General features: G+C 46.3%; 1 long non-coding RNA gene across 1 annotated transcript; it reads left to right on the top strand.

Annotated features, from left to right (window-relative positions):
* The first annotated feature begins 106 nt into the window (after positions 1 to 106).
* LOC128928629 (uncharacterized) lies at positions 107 to 9,601 on the top strand. The gene is made up of 2 exons (XR_008474016.2): positions 107 to 3,077; positions 4,634 to 9,601. It is a non-coding gene; the product is annotated as an uncharacterized LOC128928629 (long non-coding RNA).
* The last annotated feature ends 12,652 nt before the right edge of the window (positions 9,602 to 22,253 follow it).

The raw sequence follows: 22,253 nt of genomic DNA on the forward strand, positions 1-22,253 counted from the left end.
GCGGGCGGGCGGGGACGGCCGAGGGGAGGGCCCGCCGGGGGCCGACCTGCCGGCTCCTCCCCCCGCCGCCCTGCGCGCATAAAGCCCGGCGCTCGCCCGCGCGCCCGGGCGCCCGCGGAGGCGGCGGCGCCGGGACCCCCCTCCTGCTGGGCTCCCGGGTCTCCCGGGCCGAGCCAGACCCGGAATCCCGGTGCGGGTCGGGACCAGGGCGCGGCCGCACCCCTCACCCACCCCGGCGTGGGGGCCTGGCCGCGGGAACGCCCTCCCGGAATGAAGCGCTTCCCGGTGCCTCCAAGGTAGCTCGGTTCCGGATCGGGAACACCCCTGGTCTTCCCTCTCAGGTCCCTGTTGTCCAGAATAGAAGAGAACCCCAATCTCCTTGGGTCGGGCGGGAGTGCCCCAGTGCCCCCCAGCCCTCACACGCTCCATTTCCCCAGTCGGAGCGAGAAGCCGCCCTCAGAGCCCCCAGTTTCCTCCCAACCTAATTTAGAGTCTCCCCCCCCCCCCCCCGGCCCAGGGCTCTAATTTAGAGCCCTCGCTCCGTTCCCTGTGTCCCATATCCAGTTTGGGGACCCTCTCAGTGGCTCGCGTCCCGAGTGGGGAACCTCCATCAGTACCACCCCAGTAAAAACTGTATCCGCTCCCCAATGAGTCCTCAGCCCTTGCTGGCCAAAGTGAGAGTCCCCTTTAGCTCCCCCAAATCCCTTCGGTCCACAGTAGTGGACCCTACGGTCTATTGAGAAAATCCCCCGCCCCAAACATGGGTTCCCAGTTTGCCGCCACCCCCAACCCCCGGTGTGAGGAGTCTCCCCTGGTTCTCTCCCTCCCTGGCTGGTTTTTGTGAGCTCCATTTAGACTTCTGTCCGGATTCGGGAAACCCTGTTCCAGTCGCTCACCACCCCCACCACACCGAGGCTGGAGGAGAAGGCAGTGCCTCTTAGAGCCTCCCGTTTCCCGTTTAGGAGCCCGACGCCTCATCTGTGCACCGTCCCCTCCGAATGACCCCCTTCTTTTGCAGAGGTCTAAGCTCCACCCTATCCGATTGGAAGAGCCTAAACTACCTTCTCACTGCATTTGGAATGACTTCGCTCAGTTCCTCTTATTTTGAGGCTACTCCCCAAGAAAGCAAACACCTTCTCCCTACCCCCATCTTCTGGGTCTCTGGGATCCCCCAGTACTTGCACCCAAGGCTCCTGGGAGTCACCTCACGTACCCCTAAAATTCCCTCCCTCCAGCCTGGGAACAACCCTAAGAAAGTCTATTATGAATCGCCAGGGGGGCTGCGGGGCCACGCTCCTTTTCTCCACCTCTCCATATCCAAGCCTTAGGACCCCCGACTTCCCTGGCTGAAACCAGCCAAGAAAGGGTCAAAGCAGGAAGCTAAGGCGGCCAACACCCCCACTCCCCATCCCTGCTGGGGGTCTCGGTGCCACACAAGCTCCTCCCTCCCAACTGGCCTCCTACTTCTTCCCCCATCCCTACCTTAATCCATCCGGTGTAATCCAGTGACGGCCCTTGGTGACAAGCCCTTTGCTGTTCACCTTCACATCCATCCTGAATTCAACACCTTTTATCCATGTGTGCAGCAGCTCTGGGCATCATAACTCTGACCCCTGGCAGGGTGCCCATCCCCGTCTTGTTGGCCTTCCTTCCCTCCCCTTACCCCAACCACCACGAAGAGAAAAGGAGAGACTTACAGTAATGGTTTCCTTGGGGACCTTCTGGGAATGCTCAGCAGGTATATCCTGTCACTCTGTGAGCATAACACTAGGAACAAACTTGCTTTTTCCTGTTTGTGTCCCTACTCTGCCCCACAGTTTCCCAGCATCCCCTGGACTGGGGATGGGGGGCACCCCACACAAGGCATTTTTTACCATTCCAACACAAACATTCCAGTGTGTGTCATACGTAGGAAAGACAGAAGAGGGTGAAGAAGTGGCCTCTGCAGTATTAGGGAGCTGACTGTTCTTAGGTTTGAACTTAAAAAGGAGAGGTGCTTAATGGAGAGGTGCAAGGAGCAGGGATCTCCCAGTGTTCCTGGGCATTGATTTGTGTGCTGGTGCTGCTGGACAGATGAGCCTGAAGGATAGGAAATGGCTCCTTTCCTGTGGTGACCACCTACCCATGAGAACACGCCTCTTGCAAAGGATCTCCATCCCTCTCCAGAAGAGGAGAAGAAGAGACACAAGAAGAAACGTCTGGTGCAGAGCCCCAATTCCTACTCCATGGATATGAAATACCCAGGATGCTATAAAATCACCACGGTCTTCAGTCACGAATGAATGGTAGTTTTGTGTGTTGGCTGCTCCACTGTCCTCTGCCAGCCTACAGGAGGAAAAGCAAGGCTTACAGGAGGATGTTCCTTCAGGAGGAAGCAGCACTAAAAGCATTCTGAATCAAGATGAGTGGGAAACCATCTCAATAAACACATTCTGGATTTTAAAAAAGGAGTGGGGGGGGGGGGAATGGGTAAGGGCATCTGTTCAGAGCCAGCCAAGGCTGTGTAAGAAGTAGCTTGAGATAGGATCCATGTATTAGCATCTTCATTCAGGATCTCAGAGGAGGAAGCGTTTGTTTCTTTTAGTCAGTAGCGTGTTTGTATCACAGTAACATAGGTTAGACTTAGAGAAGTCCTCTTTCACTACAGGTTTATCGCAGCAGCACAGCTTCAGTCCACTTTGTTCACAGTAGGGGCAACAAGTCCTTCTAGAGGTAGCCCTCACAGGCCAATGCAGTTGTAAATGCATGATTCTCATAGTACATTAAGGATCTCAGTGGTATTAAGGAAAAATGATCTTTAGAGCAACTGGCCCAGACTTCAGAATTAAGAGATTAGAGGATGCAGTTCCAGCTCTTTTTCTCTGGTACTACACACACAGAACATCACTCCAAGAATAAAAGAAGAATTTGCTTTATGGTTTAAAAGAAAATCCTCTTGAGAAAGACAGTGGGCAGATGATATTATGCAACTTGGCACACGTGTGTACCAAACGTCTTCTACTTACTAGACACTGTCCTGGGTGCTGTAGTCCCAGCAGCTGCCTTTGTAAAGCTTGCATTCTACAGATGGGAGTCATGTAAGTACATGAATGAATGAATGAATGAATGAACAATAGATAAATAAATGGTGTGTTCAGTTAGATGTTGTAAGTTTCACAGAGAAGGAAGGGAATAGGGAGGGTGGGCGCTATGGGGTAGAAGGTGAGATGTAATTTTATTTATTTATTTATTTATTTTTTAATTTATTTTGGAGAGAGAGTCTTGCTCTATCGCTCAGGCGATATCGTGCAGTGATGGGATCTTGGCTCACTGCAACCTCTGCCTCCTGGATTCAAGCGATTATCCTGTCTCACCCTCCCCAGTAGCTGAGATTACAGGTGCCCACCACCACGCCTGACTAATTTTTTGTATTTTTAGTAGAGATGGGATTTCGCTGTGTTGGTCAGGCTGGTCTCAAACTCCTGACCTCAGGTGATCTGCCCACCTCAGCCCCCAAAAGTGCTGGGATTACAGGCATGAGCCACCCTGCCCAGACTGGGATGAGATTTTAAATCAACACCATTCTCAAGGGAAGGGTAATGATTTAGCAAAGACTTTGAGATGAAACTATTCTATGATACAGAACCCTCATTTAAGCAGAATGTCTGCCTCTCTTAAGTGCAATGATAATCGACATTCACATCTTGACTTTCACTACCGTAAAACTCTGGGCCAAGTCGACTCAGTGGGATGGGAGCTCAGAAAATGGTAGTTTTTGAACTAACACCTCTATCAGATGAGAAGGCTGAGAGCTGAGGGTTTTCCTTGACCACTCTTGGAGAAACACAGCTTTAAAATATATTGAAGAGCCTTTGAGAATGAAAATAACAACAAAAGTAAAGATTAAATTACAGTCCATGTGGTTTTCGTATGCAGAGTATTTCAGTGTTGTCATTCTTTGAAAATGCAGTATCAGCCAGGCACAGTGGCTCACGCCTGTAATCCCAACACTTTGGGAGACTGAAGCAGGCAGATCACGAGGTCAGGCGTTCGAGAGATCAGCCTGGTCAAGATGGTGAAACCCTATCTCTACTAAAAAATACAAAAAGTAGCCGGGTGTGGTGGCACACAGCTGTAATCCCAGCAGCTACTTGGAAAGCTGAGGCAGGAGAGTTGCTTGAACCCAGGAGGTGGAGGTTGCAGTGAGCCGAGATCGCGCCACTGAACTCCAGCTTGGGTGTCAGATTGAGACTCCATCTCGGAAAAAAAAGAGAGAGACAGAGAGAGAAGAAAAAAAGAAAATGCAGCATCCAAGCAAAGCTCTGAATTACCCAGAACATTCCATTTCTTGTCCATGCAAGAAAAATTTACTGTAAGCCAATTAAGAGCCATGCATTTATAATCAGTCCATTTTACAAACTCCCCCACTGAAAAAATACATATATATACATTTTACTTTTTCTTTCTTCTTTTCTATTTTTGAGACAGGGTCTCACTCTGTTGCCCAGGCTGGAATACCATGGCACGATCCGGGTTCACTGTAGCTTCAACCTCCTGGGCTCAAGTAGTCTTCCCAACGCAACCTCCCAAGTAGCCAGGACTACACATGCACGCCACCACGCCCAGCTAATTTCTGTTTTGTTTTGCAAAACAGGGTCTCACTATGTTGCCCAGGCTGGCCTCCAGCTCCTGAACTCAAGCAATCCTCTACTACCATGACCTCCCAAAGTGCTGGGATTACAAATGTAAGTCGCTGTGCCCAGCCTAAAAAGTAGACCATATTTTTATTGACGAGAAGGTACAGAGATTTCCCCCATGCCCTCTGCCCCCGCATGTGTATAACCTTTCCCACTGTCAACATCCGCCACCAGAGTGGTACATTCGTTACAACTGGTGAACCTATACTGACACATGATTGTCACTGAGAGTCCATAGTTTAGAGTTCACTCTTGGTTTTGTACATTCTGTGTGTTTGGACATGTATCTCCTGTTGTATCCATGTATAAGGACATGTATCTCCCATTATATCAGACGAAGTGGTTTCACCGTCCTCAACATTCTCTGTGCTCTACCTATTTGTTTTTCCCTCCCCCAACCCCTGACAACCATTGATCTTTTACTCTCCATAGTTTTCTTTTTTCAAGAATGTCATATAGTTTCAATCATAAAGTATATAGCCTTTTAGACTGGCTTCTTTCACTTAGTATTACACATTCAAGATTCCTCCATGTTGCCGGGCAGTGGCTCACACCTGTAATCCCAGCACTTTGGGAGGCCGAGACAGGCAGATTACGAGGTCAGGAGTTCCAGACCAACCTGGCCAACATAGTGAAACCCATCTCTACTAAAAGCACAAAAAATTAGCTGGGCATAATGGTGGATGCCTGTAATCCCAGCTACTTGGGAGCCTGAGGCAGGAGAATCGCTTGAACCAGGACCTGGGAGGCGGAGGTTGCAGTGAGGCAAGATTGGGCCACTGCAGTCCATGTTGAAAGAAAGGCTGGAGGGGGGGTGGGGGAGGAAGGGAAGAAGAAAAGGAAGAAAGATTCCTCCATGTTGGCATGTTGGCTTTTGTGTTTGGGGGGGTTTCATTTTTTTTTGTTTCTTGTGTTTTTTGTCATTTGTTTGTTTGAGACCAGGTTTCCCTCTGTTGCCCAGGCTAGAGTGCAGAGGCATGATTAGGCTCACTGCAACCTCAACTTCCCAGGCTCAAGCAATCCTCCCACCTCAGGCTCCTGGACAGCTGGGACTACAGAATAGTTGGGACTACAGCTGCACGCCACTGCCCCTGGCTCATTTTTGTATTTTTTGTAGAGACAGGGTTGCACCATGTTGCCCAGGCTGGTCTGGAACTCCTAGCTTCAAGTGATCCACCTGCCTCAGCCTCTCAAAGTGCTGGGATTACAGGCGTGAGCCACCTGGCCTGGCCCCCACCATGTCTCTTCATAGCTTGATTACTCGTCTCTTTTTAGGGCTGGATACTAGTCTGTACTCTAGATGTACCACAGTTTTCGCGTCCATTCACCTCCTGAAAGACATCTTGCTTGCTTTCAAATTTTGGCAATTATGAATAAAGCTGCTATAAACATCCAAGTCCAGGTTTTTGTGTGGACGTAGGTTTTCAGTCCCTCACTTTTTTGTCCTAATTTTTGTCTCTCTTTTTTTTTTCCTTCTCTCAAATTTCTGGACTCAACCAGAAGGCTATCAGCTGGGGTAATGAGAGCACTTGACTGAGAATCTAAAGATCCACACGCTGGTCTTGGGACTGTCACTGTTTCTGGTTGAGTGGTTCTAGGGATACACCACTTAGCCTTGTGAGCTTCCATTTACTTTCGGAGTTGCTGGAAGACTTTCGTGAGAGCATGTATTTGAAAGCTCCTTAGACGCTCTAAAGCACTATGGGAAAGTAAGGGTAGAGCTGTCCATCAAAGCGCCATGGGAGTACCGGGTGTGCTGACTCATGCCTGTAATCCCAGCACTTTGGGAGGCTGAGGCAGGAGGATCACTTGAGGTCAGGAGTTTGAGACCAGCCTAGCCAACATGGCATTTTCCCTTCTCTACCAAAAATACAAAAATGGACCAGGCATGATAGCACATGCCTGTAATCCCAGCTACTGGGGAGGCTGAGGTGGGAGAATCACTTGAACCCGGGAAGCGGAGGCTGCAGTGAGCCAAGATCCTGCCACTGCACTCCAGCCTGGGTGGCAGAGTGAGACTCTGTCTCAAAACAAACAAAAAGCAGCACCATGGGAAGGTAAGGATAGAGCTGTTCATCAACTCCATACAATGGAATATTATTCGGCCATAAAAAGGAATGCAGTACTGGTACCTTTTACAACACGCATGAACCTTGAAGACATTTTGCTGAGTGAAAGGAGCCAAAAACAAAAGGCCACATATTTCATGATTCCATTTACACGAGATGTCCACAATAGGCAAATCCACAAAAAGAGGAAGTAAACAGGTGGCTGTCTAGAGCTTGGAGGGTGAGGGAAGACACAGGGAAATGGGGCGTGACTGCCAGTGGGTCCAGGTTTCTTTCAGGAGTGATAAAAATGTTCTAAAATTGGTTATAGTGATGGTTACACAATTCTTCGGATATATTTTAAAATGTTGAATTATATACTTTAAGTGGGTAAATTGGATGGCATGTGAATTATATCTCTATAAAGCTGTTACCAAAAAAAAGCAAACCATTTACCTAGTTTGAACCTTTCGCTGATCTCAGTGCCTATCCATGGAAATGAATTGCCTCTTTTCTCCCCTAACACGTTGCTTTTACTTTTATTTTATTTTTTTCTTTTTTAATATCACAGTCCTAAATATATATACACCTAATACTTTTATTATTATTATTTAGAAGTTATTAAGCATATCCCACATACTAGACGTGGTGCTATGGGCTTTTCAGGAATTCTCCCATTTCATTCTCCCAGCAATTCTACAAGGTAGGAACTTCTGTGTTTTTATTTTACTAACCAAGAAAACAAGTCTTAGAGAAGTTAAGGAATTTGTCCAAAGTCACATAGAGATCCTCCTCTATTTACAATGAAGCTACATCCCAATAAAACCATCATAAGTCAAAAATACTTTCAGGCCAGGCTCAGTGGCTCACACCTGTAATCCCAGCACTTCAGGAGGCTGAGGGGGGAGGATTGCTTGAGTCTAGGAGTTGGAGACCAGCCTGGGCAACATGGTAAAATCCCATCTCTACTAAAAATACAAAAAAGTTAGCCAGGTGTGGTGGCACATGCTTGTAGTCACAGCTACTCAGGAGGCTGAGGTGGGAGGATCACTTGAGCTCAGGAAGTCAAGGCTGCAGTGAGCCATGATCGTACCACTGCATTCTGGCCTGGGTGACAGGAGTAAGACCCTGTGTCAAAAAAAAAAAAAAGTCGGGTGTGTGGCACGCCCTGTAGTGTAGTCCCAGCTGGAGTTGAGGCATACTCACCCTCTGGAGGCTGAGGCACGAGGTGAGCCTGAGAGATTGAAGTTTCAATGAGCCATGATTGTGCCACTGTTTTCCAGTCTGGGCAACAGAGTGAAATCCTGTCTCAAAATGTATTTTATGCATATATATGTGTATACATATATTTAATGCATATATATGCATAAAATACATTTAATACCCTGAAAAACCTACCATAAGGTCAAAACATCATAAGTTGCACCACTGTAAATCAGAGATCATCTGTACTAAATGATAAACTAATAGCTACAATGTACTGAGCAATTATTGTGTCCCAGGCACTTTGCTTTGGAAAACTCAGTCCTTGCAACAACTGTCTGAGCTGGATCCCTATTTTACAGATCAGGAAACAGAAGCATTGAGAGGTCAACTGGCTAATAAAGATCAGATGGGTGATAAGTAGGGGAGCTGAGATTCGAACTCAAGTCTGATACCACAGTTCCCATCAGAAACTTCATCATGAACATCATGAAAATCTTTTTATATTATCCACCTATGCAATGGGCATGCAATGCACCTATTATTACAGATGGTTCTGGAATGTGTGTTTTGCTGGAATGGGAGCTCTCTAAGGGGAAGTCCCTTGAAGCTCCTTGCATTCTCCTCCGCTACCCCTTATCCTCAGGACCATACCTTACACTACGTACTCAATAGTTGGCTTTTGTTTGTTTGTTTGTTTGTTTCTTTTTGAGGGTCTCAAAACAGAGTGAGACATACTCAAGCCCAGTTAATTTTTTTACTTTATTTTATTTTTAATTTTCTGAGACAGAGTCTCACTTTGTTGGCCAGGTTGGAGTGCGGTGGTGCAATCTTGGCTCACTGTACCCTCCACCTCTCGTGTTCAAGGGATTCTCCTGCCTCAGCTTCCTGAGCAGCTGGGACTACAGGTACCCACCACCATACCTGGCTAATTTTTTGTAGCTTTAGTAGAGATGGGGTTTCACCGTGTTAGCCAGGATGGTCTCAATCTCCTGACCTCATGATCTGCCCGCCTCGGCCTCCCAAAGTGCTGGGATTACAGGCAGGAGCCACCTAGCCCGGCCAATTTTTGTATTTTTTGTAGAGACAGGGTTTCGCTATCTTTCCCAGGCTGGTCTCAAATTCCTGAGCTCAAGCAATGTTCCTGCCTCAGCCTCCCCAGGTGCTGGAAATACAGGCCTCACTAGTTGTACTTGCCTAGAAGCCATCACGGTGCTAGGGCTGGAGGATGAGACAGTGAATGAGACAGTGATTCCTACTTTCACAGACCTGACAATCTGGAGACACTCACAAGAATTTTACATACATCTTTTTTGCCCAGGCTGGTCTTGACCTCCTGGGCTCAAGCGATATTCCCTTCCTCAGCCTCCCATAGTGCTGGGATTACAGGCATGCCCCACCATGTCCGACTGATATACATCTTTTTGACCAGGTCTTTAGAATCACTGCAATAATTCAATGTAGGAGGTTCTATTAATGTGCTTGCCTTACAGATGACAAAACTGAGACTCAAACAACTGAAGTGACATGCCCAAAGTCATGCAGCTGGCCAGTCTGAAAGCCCAGCTCTACCTGCCCCAAACATGCTACACTGTCTCCATTCCCCACCCCCCAACCTTCCCTGCTGCCCTGGCAGTGAGGGAATTAAATAAACTATTCTGCTTGTCCAGCTGAGAACACACACAGTCTGTCCAGACCTGCTGACTCTCCCACTTTCTCACTTTCTCACTGTCGCTTCCAGTGACAGCCAGATCTGGTTTGATGTGCTGGTGAAAGGGGGATGCTTCAGAGTTTTATGGTTTTAGCATCTGAAGTCACCTCTCTGCTGTAATTAGCTCTGTGATTTAATCTGCTCAACTAATCATTCTACAATTCAGGAGCCAAAGACAAGGCATGTTAAGAGCATGCCTCCTTCAAGGTTTTTTTTTAATGTTTATTTTGGGAAACTGAAACTGCGGACCTGGAGAAATGAAAGGGCAGGTCTGTCAGTGCTGACTGTGGGGAAGGGGTGCCAGGCGGCGGGCAGGGGCTTCTCTTACACTTAGGCCAGACCTAAAGATGAGGGGCTGGCTAGAGGGGAGGTTCCCATCTCAGAGCCCTGTCTGGAGAACAAAGCACACTCCCTAGAGACCAGGTTTTCAGGGACCATGGAAATCATTTTTGGAGTTTGTGAACATAGTGGAAAAAACATCAGGGAGTCAGGATCCTGGGGCTCCACCTCTGACCTTGAAGCAGGCTCTTCCCCTCTCTGAGCACTAGTTTATTCATGTGCAAAATGGAAAGTGGCCATATTATTCCTGAGATGGAAAATTGGTTTCAGTTTTTCTACTCACCCTCCCAAAGTATCTTCAAAATGGCGTAGTGGCTGGGGCTGGGCAAGGATAGAAATCGGTGATTGATTAGTGATGTCAGCCTTGTGCAGGTGTGCTATAGAGTTGCCTTCTCTGAACTAGATGATCACTATCTCTTTTCCAGTTTGGGTCTTCTAGAGACTTTAGAACAAGAAGGGCAAGAACTAAGAGCTATGCAGCATCACCAGGAGTCAGGCAACCAAGGGAAGAACCACATGATTCTATACGTGGAGGAAAAGTATTTACATCAAACCATAAGCCATTGGTCTCACATCATTAACATGGTGGAGAGGCAGGGGGCACATATTGTGTGTTAGTATGAGTATGAGCATGAATTTTTTTCTGTGAGTATGGATTTATCTTAACAACCAGAAAACAGTAAAAATAATTTAAATGAGTCTATTTAAAGACTGTTCAAGAACACTGATAGCAGCATTATTCATAATAGCCAGAAATTGGAAGTAAACCAAATGTCCATCAACAGGAGAATGGAAAAACTACGATATATTCATACACTGGAATACTATGCAAAAATGAAAAGGGCCAGGCGTGGTGGCTCTCACCTGTAATCCCAACACTTTGGGAGTGGATCATTTGAGGCCAGGAGTTCGGGACCAGCCTGGCCTACATGGCGAAATCCCATCTCTACTAAAAATGCAAAAATTAGCTGGATGTGGTGGTACAGGCCTGTAATCTCAGCTACTTGAGATGTTGAGAAAGGAGAATCACTTGAACCTGGGAGGTGGAGGTTGCAGTGTGCCAAGATCACACCACTGCACTACAGCCTGGTGACAGGGATTCCATTAAATAAATAAATAAATAAAAAGACCAAGTGTGGTGGCTCACACCTGTAATCCCAGCATTTTGGGAGGCTAAGGAGGTCAGATTGTTTGAGGCCAGGAGTTTGAGATCAACCTGGCCAACATGGTGAAACTCCATCTCTACTAAAAGTACAAAAATTAGCTGGGCATGGTGGAATGAGCTGTAGTCCCAGCTACTTGGGAGACTGAGGCAGGAGAACCGCTTGAACCTGGGAAGCAGAGATTGGAGTGAGCCAAAATCTGGCCTGGGCAACAGAGTAAAACTCTATCTCAAAAAAAAAAAAAAAAAAAATGGAAAAAGGAATAAATGACAGATACATAAAACAATACAAGTGATTTTCTTTCTTTTTTTTTTTTGAAACGAAGTCTGGCCTGGGCAACAGAGTAAAACTCTATCTCGAAGGGACGAGGTGGCCGAGTGGTTAAGTGCTAATCCATTGTGCTCGTCGGGCACGGTGGCTCACGCCTATAATCCCAGCACTTTGGGAGCCTAAGGCGGCTGGATCACGAGGTCAAGAGTTCGAGACCATCCTGGTCAACATGGTGAAACCCCGTCTCTACTAAAAATACAAAAATTAGCTGGGCACGGTGGCACGTGCCTGTAGTCCCAGCTACTCGGGAGGCTAAGGTAGGAGAATTGCTTGAACTTAGGAGGCAGAGGTTTCGGTGAGCGGAGATCGCGCCATTGCACTCCAGCCTGGGTAACAAGAGCAAAACTCCGTCTAAAAAAAAAAAAAAAAAAAAAACTCTATCTCAAAAAAGAAAAAAGGAATGACAGATACGTAAAACAATACAAATGAATTTTTTTTTTCAGAGATGGAGTTTCACCATGTCGGCCAGGATGGTCTCGATCTCCTGACCTCGTGATTTGCCCTCTTCGGCTTCCCAATGTGCTGGGATAACAGGCGTGAGCCACCACGCTTGGCCAAATGAATTTCTTTCTTTCTTTTTTTTTGAAACAAAGTCTTGTTCTGTCGCTCAAGTTGGAGTGCCTCCCAAGTTTTATATATACCTTTTTATATATAGCTGCAACCCAGATTAAGATACAGATCTGTGTTGTCCATTTGTGTGTCCACTTGGCCGGGCACAGCAAATCACGAGGTTAGGAGTTGTAGACAAGCCTGGCCAACATGGTGAAACCCTGTCTCTGCTAAAAATACAAAAATTTAGCTGGGTGTAGTCGTGGGCGCCTGTAATCCCAGCTACTCAGGAGGCTGAGGCAGGAGAATCACTTGAACCCAGGAGGCGGAGGGTGCAGTGAGCCGAGATTGTGTCACTGCACTCCAGCCTGAGCCACAGAGTGAAACTCCAGCTCAAAAAAAAAAAAAAAAAACAGACAAAAAACAGTGACCACTCACCATGTGCAGCTGCAGAGGCCAAGCACTTGAGATGCAGCTGGTCCAAACTAACCAGTGCTGTAAGTATACACTGGATGTCAAAGAATGCAGAACATGAATGTAAAATATAGCAATGATTTTATATTGATTACATGCTGAAACATAATTTTTGAATATATGATTAAAATGCATTTCACCTGCTTCATTTTATGTCTTTTGTTTATTATTTTTATCTCGCTCTTTCACCCAAGCTGCCATGCAGTGGCCCCATCTCGACTCACTGCAACCTCAGCCTCCTGGGTTCAAGTGATTCTCCTGCCTCAGCCTTCTGAGTAGCTGGGATTACAAGCACCTGCCACCACACCGGGCTAAATTTTGCATTTTTAGTAGATACAGGGTTTCTCCATGTTGGCCAGGCTGGTCTCAAACTCCTGACCTCAGGTGATCCGCCCACCTTGGCTTTCCAAAGTGCTAGGATTACAGGCATGAGCCACCATGCCCAGCCTTTATGTCTTTTTTTTTCTTCGTCTTTTTAGTGTGGTTTCTAGAAAATTTTAAGTTCCATATGTGGTTTACAGCTGTAGCTGACATTGTATTTCTATTGGGCAGCGCTGATACTGAACCTTTCCTTCCTCCAGAAAGTTCCTCCTGCTTCCAGGTCACTATCTACTTTCCTCCTCCCAAAGATTAACACGATTATGACCTGTCGTCCTATAGATTCGATTTGCCTGTTCCATAATTTCAAATAAATGGATTGTCTGTATGTATTTTTTTGCATCTGGCTTCTTTTGCTCATAGTTTGTTGTTGTTGTTGTTTTGAGGCAGGGTCTCACTTTGTCACACAGGCTGGAGTGCAGTGGCATGATCTCAGCTCACTGCAGTCTTGACCTCCTGAGTTCAAGTGATCTTCCTGCCTTAGCCTCCCAAGTAGCTGAGACTACAGGCAAACACCACCACACGATTTTTGTATTTTTGCAGAGATGGTGTTTTACTCTGTTGCCCAAGCTGGTCTCGAACTCCTAGGCTCAAGTGATCTGCCCTCCTCCACCTTCCAAAGCGCTAGGATTACAGGCATGAGCCACTGCACCCAGCCTCAACATACAGTTTTTGAAATTTGCCCAAGCTGGGCATAGTGGCTGACACCTGTAATCCCAGCACTTTGTGAGGCCAAGGTGGGAGGATCACTTGAGGCCAGGAATTCAAGACCAGCCTGGGCAACATAACAAAACCCCATCTCTACAAAAATATAAGAAAACTGGCTGATCATGCTGGCTCACGCCTGTAATTCCAATACTTCGGGAGGCCGAGGTAGGTGGATCATGAGGTCAGGAGTTTGAGACAAGACTGGCCAATATGATGAAATCCCATCTCTACTAAAAATACAAAAATTAGCCAGGCATGGTGGTGCATGCCTGTAATACCAGCTACTCAGGAGGTTGAGGCAGGAGAATCGCTTGAACCTGGGAGGTGGAGGTTGCAGTGACCCGAGATCATGCCCCTGCACTCCAGCCTGGGTGACAGAGTGAGATTCTGTCTCAAAAAAGAAAAAAGAAAAGAAAAGAAAATTGGCCGGGCGCGGTGGCTCAAGCCTGTAATTCCAGCACTTTGGGAGGCCAAGGTGGGTGGATCACGAGGTCAAGAGATAGAGACCATCCTGGTCAACATGGTGAAACCCCGTCTCTACTAAAAACACAAAAAATTAGCTGGGCACGGTGGCGCGTGCCTGTAATCCCAGCTACTCAGGAGGCTGAGGCAGGAGAATTGCCTGAACCCAGGAGGCGGAGGTTGTGGTGAGCCAAGATCAGGCCATTGCACTCCAGCCTGGGTAACAAGAGCAAAACTCCGCCTCAAAAAAAAAAAAAAAAAGAAAAGAAAATTAACCAGGTGTAGTTGTATGAGCGTGTAGTCCCAGCTGCTTGAGAGGCTAAGGTAGGAGGATCTCTTTAGCCTGGGAGTTTGAGGAAACAGTGAACCAGTGTTCCATTCTGGGTGACAAAAAAAGACCATATCAAAAAAAAAAAAAAAAAAGTAAGAGTGATACTTTACAAAAAAAAAAAAAAAGACAAAACAGAAAAAGTTAAAAGGGGAATAATAGGATGAGCAAGTGGAGATAGAAAAACCAAGGGAAAGAAGGATTTAGCTACTTCCATGAATCTATTTCCACCAGCAGAGAAATTCACCAGTGCTCAGTGTCCCCAAGACTGGGTTAGAAAACCACAAAAGATCAAATTTGGCAGAAGCTATTCAAGTTTACCTTTTGGTCTCCAGCATCATATCCCATTAATAACTGGTTTGTTATTAGTAACATATAACCAATAACAACGAAGTGGATACCGACAGCTTTACTGAGACTTTATCAGACACTCGGCATGGTGCTGAGCGCTTTCCTTCCTTATCGCATCTACAGACCTCTGAAGTTGGACTGTGACGATCCTCCCATGTTGTAGATGGGGAAACTGAGGCTCAGTAAATGTGCCCAAGTATACCACACTCAGCAATGGCAAAGAGGGGGTTCAAAGGCAGGTGTCTCTGGCTTCTGGTCTGGTATTTTTAACTGCTACCTCTACTGAAGCTTGAGAATGATTTCTTTGCTTTAAATAAATAAATGAAGAAGAAAAAGAAATAAACAAATGAGGAAAAGTGGAGTCAAGGTTATGTCTATAAATAACATCACTCTTGCTCCCTGGCCTTTGGACAAGCTCTCCGGAGGGAAAGAGGAAGAGCTGGGGTTCCGTAGAATTCAGACTATCTTATCTGAACACCATGAAAGCATGAGTCACATGGGAATGCCATTCATCAGGAGTGTCCCAATTTTAAAAAGGTTGAGAAAGGCTGCCTTGGAGAGCCTCTGAGGGCCCCCTCTTGCTTTACGGATAAACTTAGAGATCCAAAGAAAGAATTATTTAGCCCAAGGTCACACAGCTAGTACTCAGCGGCTACATCTTTGCATCTTCACTTCCCAGTGAATGAATCAAATGTGCCTTTTCCACCGTGTCACGTACTCTGGAGGTATTCACACCTGAATAAGGCTTGCTGACAGTTCTTGAGGCATTTACGCTCCAGTAAAGGGACAAATTATATAAAACAAAGTATGAGAGCCTTAAGCGAGCTTTGGAAGCTCGAGGGAGGGAGGAAGCACAGTGGGTTGCAGAGGAAAGGGAAGGCTGGTGTCTGAGCTGGGTCAGAAAAGCAAACGGAGAAGTGGGCACTCCTCCAACGAGAACCAGTGAGTACCTGTGTCGACTGAGCTGTGTATTCACCATCGGCTCAACTGTTGCCTCTAGTGTTCAGTATGGTGTTGGGTCGACAGTAAATTATGAGTTGATTGATGTAGAATGGAATTTATTTAGGGGGTTTTTGGGGACAGAAAAAAATAAAATAACATGCAAAAAGAACTCATTTGGCCAGGTGCAGTGGCTCACACCTGTAATCTCAGCACCTTGGGAGGCCAAGGTGAGCAGATCACCCAAGATGAGGAGTTTGAGACCAGCCTGGCCAACATGGTGAAACTTCATTTCTACTAAAAATACAAAAATTACTAGGTGTGGTGGCACGCACCTGTAATCCCAGCTGCTCAGCTGCTTGGGAGGCTGAGACACAAGAATCACTTGAAACCAGGAGGCAGAGGTTGCAGTGAGCCTGGGCAACAGAGTGAGATGCCATCTGAACAAAAAACAAAAAAAGAACTCACTCATCAGAAATAGAGAGGTAAATTTAGCTGAGAGTGGTGCGCATGTCCTTGTAATCCTAGCTAGGCAGGAGCCCAAGACAGGAGGACCACTTAAGGCCAGGAGTTCAAGACCAGCCTGAGCAATAGATTGATTACTCTGCCTCTACTAAAAATAGAAGATTAGCAGAGTGTGGCAGCTCATGCCTTTATATGGGCCCAGCCACTTGGGAGGCTGAAGTGGGAGGATCCCTTGTGTCTAGAAGGTAGAGGCTGCAGTGAGTTATGATTACTCCACTGCATAAATACACACAGTGTGTATTTGTGTGTGTGTATTGTAATGCCTGTGTATTCTGAGGTCATATGCTTCTTAAAAGAAAGGACTGTTAGCCAGGAACTGTTGCAAACACCTAGGCAGCATAACAAGACTCTCACCTCTAAAAAAATAAAAGTAAGGACTGCTGTCTTCATATTCCCCATTATGGGTGGCACATAGTAGGCATTCTTCACATCTTCGCTGAATGAACAAATAGATAAATTGTGGGGAAGATACATTGTCCTCTTTAAGCCTGAAGAAATAATAACCAGCTGGGTACAGTGGCTCATGCCTGTAATCCCAGCACTTTGGGAGGCCGAGGTGGGCGGATCATGAGGTCAGGAAATCGAGACCAGCTTAGCCAACATGGTGAAACCCTGTCCCTACCAAACATACAAACATTAGCTGGGCGTGGTGGTGGGTGCCTGTAATCCCAGTTACTTGGGAGGCTGAAGCAGGAGAATTGCTTCAATCCGGGAGGCAGTGGTTGCAGTGAGCCGACATCAAGCCACTGTACTTCACTTCTGGGCAACACAGCAAGACTCCATCTCACACACACACACAAAATTAGCTGGTCATGCCTGTAATCTCAATTATCCAGGAAGATTGAAACAGGAGGATCACTTGAACCTGGGAGACAGAGGTTGCAGGGAGCAGAGATTGCAGGGAGCAGAGATTGCACCATTGCACTCCAGCCTGAGGGACAAGAGTGAAATTCCGTCTCAAAAAAAAAAAAAAAGGCTAGGTGTGAAGTTCACGCCTATAAACCCCACAATCTCGAAGGCTGAAGTGAGAGGATTGCTTGAGGCCAGGAGTTCGAGACCAGCCTGAGCAACATAGGGAGATCTTGTCTCTACATAAATTTACAAACTAGCCAGGCATGGTGGCACTTGCCTGTGGGCCCTGCTACTTGGAAGCATGAGGTGGGAGGGTCACTGGCATCTGGGAGGTCGAGGCTGCAGTGAGCTGTGGTCGTGCCCCTGCATTCCAGCCTGGATAACAGAACAATACCCTGTCTAAAAAAATAAATAAAGTCTGTTAGGACTTTGCATTTTAATATAGCTATATGGCTTTTTTTTTTCCTCACTCGAGCTGGAGTGCAATGGTGCAATCTTGGCTCACTGCAACCTCCACCTCCCGGATTCAAGTGGTTCTCCTGCCTCAGCCTCCTGAGTAGCTGGGATTGCAGGTGCCCGCCACCACACCTGGCTCATTTTGTATTTTTAGTAGAGATGGGGTTTCAACATGTTGGCCAGGCTGGTATTGAACTCCTGACCTCAGGTGATCCACCTGCCTCTACCTCCCAAAGTGCTCTGATTACAGGCATGAGCCAATGGACCTGGTTAAATTTAGCTTATTAGGAAATAGATGGAACCAGGATTCAAACACCCATGGTTCTTATGTGAGATGTTGTGACTCAGAAGAAGGAAGTCAGACCCATCCTGGAGAGCCCACTCCCATGAATACCTGTAGCTGTCCCGGCTCTTGCTTTAGAGGATGGGCCTCACTCTGTCATCAGCAGCACCAGCAAGCACCAGAGGAGTCAGTGTCCCTAGGAGTATTCTAAATATCCACCAGGAAAAGACCAAGCCTTCTATAGTATTTTCTTTCTATTTCATCTCTTTCCCTCTCTCTTATTTATTTATTTATTTTTATTTTTGAGACAGGGTCTGCCTCTGTTGTGGAGTGCAGCGATGCAATCAGAACTCACTGAAGCCCTGAACTCCTGGGCTCAAGCCTTCCTCCCACCTTAGCCTCCTGAGTAGCTAGGGGAACAGGTGCGTGCCACTATGTCTGGCTAATTTCTTATTTTATTTCTTTCTTTAGACAGAGTCTCTCTTTGTCACCCAGGCTGGAGTGTAGTGGCCCAATCTTGGCTCACTGCAACCTCTATCTCCCAGGCTCAAGCGATTCTTGCGCCTCAGCCTATCTGGGATTATATGCGTGTGCCACCACCCCCAACTTTTCTTTTCTTTCCTTTCCTTTTCTTTCTTTCTTTCTTTTTTTTTTTTGAGTTGGAGTCTTGCTCTGTTGCCCAGGCTGGAGTGCAATTGCGTGATCTTGGCTCACCGCAACCTCTGCCTTCTGGGTTCAAGAGATTCTCCTGCCTCAGTCTCCCAAGTAGCTACTAGCACCCGCCACCACGTTCAGCTAATTTTTGTATTTTTAATAGAGACAGGGTTTCACTACATTGGCCAGGCTGGTTTCAAACTGCTGGGCTCATGATCAGCATGCCTCAGCCTCTCAAAGAGCTGGGATTATAGGCATGAGCCACCACACCTGGCCTTTTTTTAATTTTTATTTTTAGTATGGCGTCTCATTCTGTGGCAGGCTGGAGGGCAGTCATGTAATCTTGGCTCACCGCAACCTCCACCTCCTGGGTTCAAGCAATTCTCCTGCCTCAGCCTCCCAAGTAGCTGGGATTACAGGCATGCACCACCATGCCCAGCTAATTTTTGTATTTTTAATAGAGGTGGGGTTTTGCCATCTTGGCCAGGCTGGTCTCGAACTCCTGACCTCAGGTGATTCGACCATCTTGGCCTCCCAAAGTGCTGGGGTTACAGCCTTGAGACACTGTGTGCAGCCTATTTCATCTTTTTAAAATTTCTTTTGCATAAATGTTTTAACAGATATTATAACAGTAGAGTGTATAAGTATATACTTTGTAAATATGTAAATATATGTATGCTGGAAATATGGGCTCAAAGATTGTTTCCTCTTAGGTGTTTATGATCACAAAAAATTGAAGATTATTGGTTAAGACAGCAAAGACGGGCCGGGAGCGGTGGCTCACGCCGGTAATCCCAGCACTTTGAGAGGCCGAGGCGGGTGGATCACGAGGTCAAGAGATCGAGACCATTCTGGTCAACATGGTGAAACCCCGCCTCTACTAAAAATACAAAACATTAGCTGGGCATGGTGGCGCATGCCTGTAATCCCAGCTACTCGGGAGACCGAGTCAGGAGAATTGCCTGAACTCAGGAGGCAGAGGTTGCGGTGAGCGGAGATCGTTCCATTGCACTCCAGCCTGGGTAACAAGAGTGAAACTCCGTCTCAAAAAAAAAAAAGATGGCAAAGACAATGATTAACAACAATTATTATAGGATATTTACCTGCAAAAGAATAAAGTTGGACCTGGCACCATGTAAAAAAAAAAACTCAAAATGGATAAAAGACCTAAAACTATAGAAGTCTGAGAAGAAAACAGGTAAATCTTCATGCCCTTACATTTGGGTTCTTAGTTATGTCATCAAATGCACAAACAACGCAAGAAAACAACAGATATATTGGACTTCATTCGAATGTAAAACTTTTGACTGGGTGCAGTGGCTCATGCCTGTAATCCCAGCATTTTGGGAGGCTGAGGCAGGAGGATTGCTTAAGCTCAGGAGTTTGAGACCAGCCTGTGCAACATAGTGAGACCTTGTCTCTACGTAAAATAACAAAATTTAGCTGGGTGTGGTGGCACAAGCCTGGAGTCCCAGATACTTGGAAGACTAAGATGGGAGGATGGTTTGAGCTCAGGAGTTTGAGGCTGCAGTGAACTATGATTGTGCAACTGCCCTCCTTCGTGGATGGTGGAGCGAGACCCTGTCCCAAAATTAATTAATTCATTTAAAATAAACCTTGTGCATCAAAAGGCACTATCAAGAAAGTGAGGCTGGGCGCTGTAGCTCACTCAGGAGGCTGAGGTGGGAGAATCTTTGGAACCTGGGAAGCGGAGGTTGCAGCGAGCCAAGATCACGCCACTGCACTCCAGTCTGGGTGATATGGCGAGACTCTGTCTCAAAAAAAAAAAAAAGAAAGTGAAAAGGGCCGGGTGCAGTGTGGGTGACACTGGTAACACCTATAATCTCAGCACTTTGGGAGGCCAAGGCAGGAGGATCACTTGAGTTCAGGAGTTTGAGAACAGCCTGGCCAACATGGTGAAATGCCATCTCTACTAAAAATATAAAAATTTCCCAGTGTGGTGGTGCATGCCTGTAGTCCCAGCTACTTGGGAGGCTGAGGCAGGAGAGGTGGAAGTTGCAGTGAGCCAAGATCGTACTACTGCACTCCAGCCTGGGCAACAGAGCAAGACTCCATCTCCACCCTGGGTGACAGAAAAAAAAAAAGTGCAAAGCTACAGAATGGGAGAAAATGTTAGCACATCATGTATCTCTGAGGGTCTAGTATCCAGAACATTTAAAGAACGCTTACAATTCAGTAATAAAAAGACAAACAATCCAATTAAAAATAGGCAAAAGGCTGGGCGTCATGTGCTGGCTTAGGCCTATAATCCCAGTACTTTGGGAGGCTGAGGTGGGAGGACCACTTGAGCCTTAGGAGTTCAAGACCGGCCAGGGCAACATGGGGAAACCCTATCTCTACAAAAATAAAATACAAAAATTAGCCAGGCATGGTGGCATGTGCCTGTAGTCCCAGCTACTTGGGTGTCTGAGACAGGAGGACTTGAGCCCAGGAAGGTTGACGCTGCAGTGAGCTGTGATCAAGCCACTCTACTCCAGCCTGGGCAACAAAACAAGACTCTGTCTCAAAAAATAAATTAATAAATAAGTAAAAATTGGCAAAGGACTTGAATAGATATTTCTCCAAAGAAAATACACAAATAGCCAATAAGCTCTTGAAGAGATATTCATTTTGAGCCATTAGTGAAATGCAAGGCAAAGCCACAGTGAGGTACCCAGTCTGGGCGATATGGTGAGACTCCGGACCTACTACCACGACTATGCATAAATAAATGGAAATGACAAGTGTTGGCAAGAATGTGGAGAAATTGGAGCTTTCTGTACATTGCTGGTGTGAACGTAAAATGTGTGGCACTGTGGAAAACAGTTTGATGGTTTCTGAAAAACTAAAATAGAATTATCATATGACCCAGCTCCTAGGTACATATGCAAAAGAATTAAAAACAGGTATTCAGACAAAAACATGCAGGATGTGGTGGCTCACGCCTGTAATCCCAGCACTTTGGGAGGCTGAGGCGGGTGGATCACGAGGTCAAGAGATCAAGACCATCCTGGTCAACATGGTGAAACCCCGTCTCTACTAAAAATACAAAACATTAACTGGGCATGGTGGTGCGTGCCTGTAGTCCCAGCTACTTGGGAGACTGAGGCAGGAGAATTGCTTGAACCCAGGAGGCAGAGGTTGCGGCGAGCGGAGATCGTGCCATTGCACTCCAGTCTGGGTAACAACAGCAAAACTCTGTCTCAAAAAAAAAAAAAAAAGAAAAGAAAACGTTGTAAATATACTAAATGCAACTGAAATGTGCTCTTTAAAATAGTTAACCTCAATAAAACAAAAATAATTATTATAAAATAAATACACGATCATAGTAAGAAAATAGATTTTTTCGAACAGCACAGAATGGTACTAAGTAACTTCTTTCCATGCTCTATTTCCACTCTTCAAAGAAATAAAGGATACTACAATTATGATGCTTTTTCCCCAAATTTATTCCATACACATAGAAATTGCACTATGTGTTTGTGTGTAGATATTTCCTTTTTCTTTTATGCAAATGGGATTATATTCCACTCAGTGTACTGCCTTTTTCTCTTGGCAATGTGTCAATTACCATTCCATATCAATACAGTTTTCTTAATGGCTTCATAATATGGGCTTCGCATACTCTCTCCTCTCTTCATCCTCAGACCTGAGGGCTCCACTGTTTCCCTCCAAGTTCTCAGTCCCAACGCCATCCTGCCTCGGACTTGCCAGTGACTTTGACCTCAATTGTTGCTGCTTCACGTGGCATTGTAAGGAGTCTCTAACACCCAGCAGGTGCCTGGCCCCATGGGCTTTATAAAAATGGCAGCTCCCTTCTTCCG

This window comes from Callithrix jacchus, chromosome 9 (genome assembly GCF_049354715.1).
Source record: "Callithrix jacchus isolate 240 chromosome 9, calJac240_pri, whole genome shotgun sequence".
Lineage (NCBI taxonomy): Eukaryota > Metazoa > Chordata > Mammalia > Primates > Cebidae > Callithrix > Callithrix jacchus.